General features: G+C 39.7%; 1 pseudogene; it reads left to right on the top strand.

Moving 5' to 3' along the window:
• Positions 1-632: 632 nt before the first annotated feature.
• On the top strand, positions 633-895 carry LOC110584004 (annotated as a pseudogene).
• The last annotated feature ends 9,315 nt before the right edge of the window (positions 896-10,210 follow it).

Here is a 10,210-nt window from a genome sequence, read left to right as displayed (position 1 = left end):
TATGTGGATGTGGCTTGTCCAGGAATCACACTTGAAGTAGCAAGAGAGTACAGCACATGCTTGTTACTCAATAAATACTTGTTGAATGATTCCGCTTCTGTCCTAACACCCAGAAATGTGAAACTTCCTATAGAGACACACCCCCACACCCCCTCTTGTACTCTGTGTTAGATGGTGAGGAGTTTTTACTTTCTCAGAAGCTAACAAGGTCAAGCTATTATGATTTACATACTTCTAACCCATCCTGATATTCTGCCCACATGGAGGCACGACCCAGGGTTGTTTTCCATATAGGCAACATTTTTGTGTGCACTCTGATCTAGTCACCCTTTCCTAGCCCAATCTGGTGTAATTAACAATCTGCCCAGTGTGCCCCACTGGGGCTGTAGGTCAGCATCACAGACAAGACCAAGAGGGAAACGAGAGGCCCCTTCTGCAAGACCCATTTCCCCCAGAGCCACAGCCCCTCCCCTCCTCTGTGGTAGGGAGTTACTCAAGCAATAAATTGGTTCACAAAGCTTAACAAACCAAAAAATAAAAATCAAGCCACATGAGAACTCCAACACAGAGGTACCTTAAACTGAGCAAGAATTAAAAGTTAACCAGACTCACTGCAGACACCTGACTCCAAGATGACATCAGTTGTACCAGTGAAGGAGAAGCAGGTCATGGATGTCAAACTAAGATTGCTGCTAAACTGGATACTGATGTGGGATTTCACCCCTAAAGGCATTGCTGGAGCATTTCAAAAAGGTTACTACTATTATCACAAGTATGTCAGTGTAAAAAAGGGAGCATCGCTGAGATTTCTATGGTGCTGGCAGTTTACGTGCTTTTCAACTACTGCCTTTCTTACAAGGAACTGAAACATGAGTGGCTGTGCAAGTACCACTGAAGTGGGCCCAGTGTGAAGGGCACACTCTGCATTCCTGAACATGACCTTTGCCTGACACCCCTGAATCCTTTTGTATTTGAATTGAGAACTACCAGCCGATAAAAGATGACTGGTACATGAAAAAAAAAAAAAAAAGTTAACCAGACTAGTGTCTTGAGAAATCTATTGCCTGGTTTTCCCTTTCACCAGAAAAAAAAAGTGTTTGCCTATTGAGCTATAGCAAAAATACCTCATAAATTAAAATCTCAACCTTGGTGCTTTGGAATGGATATTTTCCTTAAAGTAGGATCAAAAGCCAAGTTGGAAAATGGTTGAAATATGTATGTTGAAATATTCTTTTGGAATGAAATAGGCATGTTTTGGACAGATGTCAATGTTAGTTTTATTGTATGAAACCGTGTTTAGTATTTTAGGAATTGTTCAAGATCACTGGATTGTGTAGACAGAAAAATTCTGTTGTTTTATGATCAATTTAACATTTATTCTCAATTTAACAGTTATTCTCATTCATTGGCTACTCAGCTGGGGACTCTAGGCTTACAATGTTAGCAGGATTCACTTGGGGATTCTAGCATGTACACATTAGCTGAATACATTGGGCTGTGATTTGTAGCAAGAGCCTGGTTTTACAGGGAGCATTTTCCACCCACCCACAGCTTCATGGTGATGTTGAAATCTGTCTAGTCGGTGGAGGATCAGTAGCTTAAGGAGCTAATGAATATTCATTTCTTTTCCCTGGGTACAAAGTAAAATAACCAGTAATTAGTATAATATTTAATACTTCTATTCAAAATAAATAAATCTTTTGTAAAAAAAAAAACTAATTATTATAATGTAGCAAATTCCGCATATGTAACTGGAATTGGATGTGGTGTTTTGAAAATGCTTCTAAGCCCTCATTTACATATTTTGAGATTAGTTAATTATTCCCCTTGTATGCATAAAATAGAACTGTAAATTTCTACCTGCATTTATTATTCATTTTCCTATCTCTCAAGTTTAGCTGATTCTAATATTTAAATTTTGCATTTTCTTGATACTGAAGATATTTGTATTTTGAAGTAATGTTTTGAATTTGGATTTGTTCTCATTCTCCCTTTCTCATGTTGCATAGATACAGGATGCAGTAGCCTACAGAAGTTCCCAAATGGTGTTTCTTATCTGATCCTAGGTTTATGCGGCAAGGTTTAGCTGTTCCAGTTTTTTAAAATATACATCTTTGAACATGTAATACATGGTAGACACTATGTAGGGTACTTTCACAATTGTCATCATTGTTTTTTATCCTACAACACTTGTGTGGGATTTGTTTTTCTACCACTGTTCTGTAGATAAACTGAGCTCAGTGAGTTTAGTTAACTCCCTTCGTGCAAAGTGTAGAATTCTAACTTCTCATCTGAGTCCAAATCCAGTTTATACCACAACTACGAGTTTCTGATGTCTCTTCTGCTAAGGGGAGAAAGGTTTGGAGGAGGTGATGATATGCTTGTATGCAAATGAAAATTCACCAGGGTGTCATCATGGGCTTGGGTACTTGTGAGTGCCAACCTCTGCCAGGGCACAGGGACGGCCCAGGATCAGTAATCTTGCAGGCAAATACTTTTTTGGCCTGCGGCAAAAAAGGAAACTTCTCATATGCAGCCTGGATGTCTCTCAGTGATGCTGGCTAGTGCCTGGCAGAGAGAATTTACTTTCTTGTACACATGTGAATGGATAGATCTATGTCAGATACAGTCACAATCCTTGAAGACCTAGGTAATTCATTGTGCTGCTCCTCCATTCTATGGAAAAATGCAAATGCTGACTTGCAGGGAATTTGTAGGACTCATCTGGGGTGGGGAGCAAATGCAAGGCCTTTATTTTGATTCTTTTGAGAGATTCCCAGGACAACTAGAATAAAATTCAGACCTTGTGGCCCCAGGTGGCCAAGCTACTGCCTGCCTCTTCTAGCTCCTGGTGTGTTTCCCTTCTCCCCTATGCTCAGCGCAGGCCAACCACACTAGTCTCCCTCTTTCTGTTCCCCTAATTTGCAAATTTGTTCCTGCCTCCAAACCTTTGCATTTATTGTTCTCTCTGCTTGGAGTGCTCTTCCCTGCTGTTTCCACATGGCTGATTCTTTCTCATCTTCAGACCTTAGTTCAGATACCCCTTCACACAGAGCCTTCCTTGACCCCCCATCTAAAGAAGCCTCTCCCCATAACCCCCCCAGTCTCCCAGGAACTCATTATCATGTGACCGTGTTCAGTTGACTTTAGAGCAGTTTTGCTTCCTGAAATGATTTTTCTTTATTTTCTTATTGATGGTTTTGTTTATTGCTTTGGAACCCAGAGCAGCTCTGGCACATAGTAGGTAATAATATGTGTTTAATAATGGATATGAATGAATTGATGAATAGATGAAAGTTAGACCTATAGAGTTACAAATTCTAGAGTTTGAGGGCACTGACAGGCTAATCTGTCTCAGCTTTGCACCCAATCGTCTCTATTTGATTATTTCCACTGAGAGAAAGCTCATTACTTTATAAAACAGTGTCTCCAGTACTTACACTGAGAGACAGTGTGGGACTCTGGAAATCAAGTCAAACTCATCTTAATTCAAATCCAAATCTGTTACAAACTAGCTGCAGACCATGATTGGGTTAGTTAACTTTGCTGTGTCCTGTTTTCTCATCTCAAAAGGGGGGTTACAATATCTACCTGGACAAAGTGCTGTGACCAATAAATGAAGCCACGTATACAAGTGTATAGACATGGTATATAGGAGGTTAGCATGTCAAAAGGGTCAAATCAATGTTAATTTTCTTCTTTCTCTGTTCTCTCTGCCAATTTGTCCTATACTGTGCATCTCACGCATAGTCCCATCTGATCCTACCTTTGAGCTAGGCACACTGCGTCAGTCCTGTTTTACAGATGAGGAAACTGAAGGTTGTGCTATTTAGTGATTTGCCCAAAGTTCTCCTTCTAAGAAATGGTTCAGTCACCGTGTGGCCAATTCTCTTTCCATCTCACCAAAGCTACCTCTTTCTCCTGTCCCCAAAACTGAACAGTGAACTGGATGATGAAATGGAAGGAAGCCAATCCATTGGCCAGTTTAACTCTCAGAATGGCAGGGGCATCTGCTTCATCCCCAAGGGCAGCACAGCCTACTAGAACCTGAGGGCCTGTGCTGAGGAGATGTGCATACATGTGCAAAGGAGGAGGCCTCCACCTCTTGCGCTAGGACTCTAGTCCCCCACCTTTAGTGATCACAGCCCAGCTACTAGTTAGTTCGGGCCTTCGCCCTGAAATGAATGAAGTTACTGTTATCACTTGTCACTTGCAGATTGTTTCTAGGTACTGTGATGTTTCAGCTATAGTTGCTGGGTATTGTGTGGACTAATTAGGAAGTGTGGTCATTTGGAAGGCAACAGAGCAATTAGGAACATGGGTTTAGAGCCAGACTTGAGTTCAAATTCTTATTCCATAATATATCAACTATATGACTTTGTGCAAGTTAATTTCTGGATTTTCTGTTTGCTCCTTCTGTATGAGAGGAATAATTCCATCTACCTCACAAGATTTATTTGGAGAATTAAAAATGTCCAGCACATGTCACCTTGTAATACATGATAGCAACTACAACTATCCCCTTTTCCTACGGATAACATTATCCTCTGGGTAGAGAGTTAAGGGACATGGTTGGAAATATCTAAGGGCTCATACCATGACCCATTGTAACAGGGCCAAAGTGTGGAAGTTCTCCTTGTTTTCCACTTGTGTTTTCTGAGTGTGGTAAGTGAATTCTGGGGGAATTAGACAGTTTACTTCTGAACACTTAGGGTGGAAGTAATGTGAGTAATAAATTATCCTCTCCTCCCCAAGATCTTACTGGTCATTATTCTCTAATCTAATTAGAATGCCAGATGCAGATCCATCCATCTTCATCAAGAAGCAATGGTAAACTGGGGAAAACACTTACTGAAAAGGCAGGATGGATTTTCCATGAAGTAGCCAAGGTTGAAACTTAGAAACTTGAGCTAACATCCAGAATCACATGTGAGAGCTGTGTTGTGCTTTCTTCTCACATATGCATGTCTACATACTTGCTTTCCTTTTAATAGTCAATCAAATGTCTATGTTAGAAATATTTATAAGGTTTCTAGAGTATATGCTTGTTTATGTTGTTTTCCTCCTTCAGCATGACAGGAAATCATCCAGACTTTTTTGGGTTCCCACTCCCACAACCCTCAAAGTTTCCAGGGCCTAGAATCCAGACTATAAAGGGTCATTTATGGTCATTCATGACATCTTTGGCTTTCTGGGACATTTGTGTGGCTAATATATCCAGATGATGTGGCAGTCAAATTATCTAACAAATGGACCCAGATATTGCTAGGAGAAAATACATAGATAAGAAAATTTTATCTCTGTTGAAACTCCAAAAGAAACTAAGTAAAACCTAATGGTCTATATGCTTTGCTCCATGGGAAATATAATTGGGTGGTGATTTGAGGACTTTGTAGAGACTGCCCAGCTCAAAATCTTTCTTTTCTAGCCCTAATATTTCATCAAAATTGCTCTATTTGAATATACCTTCCTTCATCCATCCATCCATTCATCTGTCCTTTTTCTATTCCTTTATGTGAATGGCTATGACTTGGTGAAAGGGGTGCTAGCTGTCTTGCTCACCATTGTTTCTCTAGCATTTAAGATATATAGTAGGAGCTCAACAATTTTTTTGCTAAATAAATGGTTGAATGGACACTTACCAAGTATCTATTATGTCCCTAGTTCTTCAATCCTTAGAATTAAAAGTGTGTTTCCTAAACTCAGATATTTATATACTGCCTTCCCAATATTTGCCCGATCTATGAATTACTTTTTCTTCTATTTATTTGACACTTTCCTTTAAATTGACTTCTCTTTATGCTTAGCATTATCCAAAGCAATAGTATCTGTGAAATTAAGGATTTGGTGTCTATTTACAAATTTTTTCCAATTCACATTAAATTTGTAACTGTTAAAAGATTCTTACATCGGGCGCCTGGGTGGCTCAGTTGTTAAGCATCTGCCTTCGGCTCAGGTCATGATCCCAGGGTCCTGGGATCGAGTCCCACATCGGGCTCTCTGCTCGGCGGGAAGCCTGCTTCTCCCTCTCCCACTCCCCCTGCTTGTGTTCCTGCTCTCGCTGTCTCTTTCTCTGTCAAATAAATAAATAAATAAATATTAAAAAAAAAAAAGATTCTTACATCACCTGTAATCATCTCAAGGGTCTCTGTTAAAATACAAATTTTATCTGGAATAAGTTTAAACATTGTTGATCACATCTACTAGCTATGAACCTCTAAAATAAAGGGAGCCCAAGAACAGAAGTTCTACAGAGGAAAGACTCCAGAGTGGGGGCTGGTGCTCAAGGGAGCAAAGGACCTGTGTGTCCCAGATGGTAAGTGAGTACTGTGAGAAGCATCTGCAGTTGTGGTTCTAAATCTTTGTGACCTTGGTTGGGCAAATCATTTACTGAGCCTCTTGTCCCTCAGATCTTGTATGAAAGCAACAACCACAACCACCTCACCTTAGCGTTTGAAAAGCACTGAAAAAATGTGAAGTACCATTTATATCCAATAATAACTAGCAGGTGCACAATACATATTATCATAAGGTTGGTAAGCAATTAATATGAAGTTGAATGCCAGAAAGCAGAAAGAGGTTACAGAAAAGAGCTGGAAAAATATTTTGTTCATTTATTCACTCATTCATTTATTTATTCAGTTGTTCAATAAATACGTGACTGTGTTCTAGCCACAGAACTAGGTGCTGAGGGCATTGCCTCCAAAGACATAGTCTTTTGGGAAACACAGATAGTTACACAAACATTTGCACATATAATTATTTGATTATAACAGAGATGGATGCCACAACGATAAAAACAAAGTGCAGTGACAGGGTAAGTGGGGGGCTAACTAATCTGAGGAATTGGGGAGGCCATTCTTGCAGAAGTGACATTTAAGCCAAGGCCTAAAACATCAGTAGAATTTGAGCAAATATATAAAGTACTATTGAAAACCTACTTTCCAGGGGCACCTGGCTGGCTCAGTTGGTAGAGCATGTGACTCTTGATCTTTGGGTTGTGAGTTTGAGCCCCATGTTGGTGTAAAGATTACTTAAAAGAAATAAAATAAAATAAACAAAAATAAAATAAGAAACCTTTCCAAATTTTTATGAGACTCTGTGCTCTCCTACCTTCCTTATTGCTTACTCTTTTTCACTAACCAACTAGAGCTTGACATTCTGGTGGGTTTCTCTTCTCACTCCTTTGCCAGTTGGTGGAGCACATTGGCTGCCACTGCCTTGAAAAAGAATCTGAAAGTGTGGCTCCAGGAAAGATCACAGAACTCAGAGAATTTCACAAGCAAAGCACTAATGAGAATATGTCTCTATTCCTAATTATAAAGAATTAACTGTTAAAAATTTAGTGTTTCTACTTCTTGTGGGAATTCTCTTTGCCAGAGAAAAGAGCAAATGTGGTAGGCATAGATTTGGAGTTTGTAAATGTAGGAGGGTGAGAGTATGAAATCTATAACATGGCAGACATGTTAAGTGTAATATATAAATATACTGAGCACATCAGGCCCCTGAATCCTAATGGGGTTTTCCTTGACAGGCCAGCTAAGAGAAGAGGACATTAGCAGGCCATCAATGAAAGGAACAGTTATTCTGCTCATATTAGCCCAACTTCCCCCTTCTTGTGACCCCCAGAATGCTTCATTTTGTTTATTTTTCTTTAGTTGATTTGGTCCTTCTTTTTAAACAGTGAATACGATACATATTTACTGTAGACAGAAATAGCAAATACAGATTTGTAAAAGAAAGTGAAATAAAAATTAGCTATTATCTCACTACCCAGGAAATACAGCTGTATTTTGTGGTATATAAATTTATATATATAGGGATATATATAATTAATTTGAGATCATACTGATGTCACACTGTTGATTATGAGTCTTTTGCAAATTGTTTCTTTTTTCTAACATTCAGCAATGAGTGACTTTTAGAATAAACCTTAGGCCTTCTATGAAGCCAAGTCTCCTAAAAAATCATTTGAGGAGATTATTCATCCTAATAACCCAGAGTGCACAATCCCTCTCAGGAGCGTTTGTTAACCTTAGGGACTAATAACAGGCCTCTACTGCAGTGCTATACAAGGAACTGCTTATGTGGTTGCTTGGGGACTGCTGGGGTTGAGGAGCATTTTTGCAGAGTTGCGCAGGAATGTGTCACTTAGGCTTTTCCCCCTTCCTTTCTCTTTAGTTTTCAAAAGCAGAGAAATTGCAATACCCTCAAGCAGAGAACCAACTTCAGCTGTAGTTGATAGGAGCTCAGTATTTTGGAGGACAGCAAGAAAAAATACATTCCGCATGAATTTATAGATTAATAAAGATGAATTCAAACTCTTAGTCACATGGTAACTATATGCCAGAGTTAAAGCATGGGGCTAAACTCTGTGAGCTGCAGTTGGGTTGTTTCTCCTGTTTGATGTTTTGAAGATGGTTCACAACACTACCATACTGTAAACATGCTCAGATTAGATGGCTTTGCTTTCCTATTCAAACACCAAGTGCTTCCAGACTCCTCAACATCCCCTGCCTAGTTTATACCACCTCCCCAACATTCGGGGACTATTATGCTCTAAACTTCCAGACATGGACCCATCAGAGGGGAGAGCTGCTATAGAAGGGACTAGTGGCAAAGGGCTCATGCTGATCAGGGATGAGTTTGTTATGGAAATGATGCAGTTAGTATACCTGTTGGGGAAGGAGGTGATTGCTACATTTTTCTCACAGTGCCCATGCTAGTTGATTAAAGCAGAGAAGGAATACAACATTGATAAGCAAATCCAGTATGGCATACTGGGGGGAGAACAGAATAATAGCCTTGCCAAGGTTCCTAACTAAGGTTGAACTTGGTTTGAGGTCCCATTAAGACTAAAAAAAAAAAAAAAAAAGCTTTATGTCAGGAAATTTGCTCCTTTCATTATAATCTTTGTTGAAAACTTGTTGGAACTTCAATTTCTAAACCACTCATGGAAAGAGATTACAATATTTGATTTCCAAAACAAAAACAATAAAAAGCAGTCCAAGCATATAATACATTCATTTGTCTAGCTATAACTATGGTAACTAATGTCTTTTTGACACTTACGCCAGGCATTCTCTTATTTATTATCTCATTTTATCCCAACAACAACAATCTGAAATAGGTGCTGTAGTTCTCTTGGTGTTTCAGAAGAGGAGACTGAGTCAAGAGAAAAGTTCCACCAGGCCTGGGTTGGCTCTGAAGTCCATGTTCTAAACACCAACCTCTACTACCCAACCTGAGTTCCTTTGTTTTGCATTTGTGACATTCCTGCAAGAGCAGCTGCTCTCCTGTGGCACTAGAGAGATGAACTTGGGGCTCTGAAGTGCTTCTTAGCAAACTGGAGAAGCTTTGCAAAGCGCGCTGGTAATGGGCCTACTCTCGGGGCTCATTTCTCTGGGCTCCTGCTGCCAGGATAGAATGAGAGATTTCACTTAGATAATCAGCTTGGAGTGGAAACGGTGTGTAAAAAGTTGTGGTGTTTGGAGATGATAAAAGCATGATTTAACAGAAGTTGTAGTTTTACTTTTCACTTGAGGTGGAGGCATCTTAAAAGGAAAAAACACAAGGGTTCAGCCTGATTAGGTTGGCTGTCTGGCTTGGGTCAAGCTCTTGACTTCTCTGAGGCTTGATTTCTTCATATATTAAATAAAAGGATTGAGCCTGATAATCCCCAGTGTGTCTCAGCGCTGAGTGTGAGTTTGGTCTTTCTGTGGGATGGCTGGGAAGTTACAGAAAGAGGGCAGCCTCTGCTTGTTCCCCTTTTTTCCGTTTTCCCCTAACTCCTCGCATTAGGGAACAACTTTTTTTTTTTTTTTTTTGAGAGTCACGGTACAGACAGACAAACTTGTCCTTTAGTCTAGAGTGAAGTATCACAGACTCAGTGGCTGTAGAGGTCAGATAGATATATATTTAAAAAAAACAAAAAACAAAAAACCTTAAAAACAGAGGTTAGAGCCCAGTGTATGCTCAGTACCATTTTCCTGAAAACATCTGTTGCTCCTAATCCCCTCTATGATTTTTCCACTTTTGGTAAAGACAGTGGTATAGAGAAATATTTCCCTGTTATAAGAAGAAAAACTGAACAGATGCATTATGCAAGTTACAGAGAGCACAGTAGTGAGCTGGACTGGCCATGGGTTACCAGTTTGCTTTCTCTACTCTGGAGGTTGTGCATCCTAGATCAACACGTTGATGCAATGCC

This window comes from Neomonachus schauinslandi, chromosome 9 (genome assembly GCF_002201575.2).
Source record: "Neomonachus schauinslandi chromosome 9, ASM220157v2, whole genome shotgun sequence".
NCBI lineage: Eukaryota > Metazoa > Chordata > Mammalia > Carnivora > Phocidae > Neomonachus > Neomonachus schauinslandi.
This window is presented reverse-complemented; position numbering and strand designations above follow the sequence as displayed.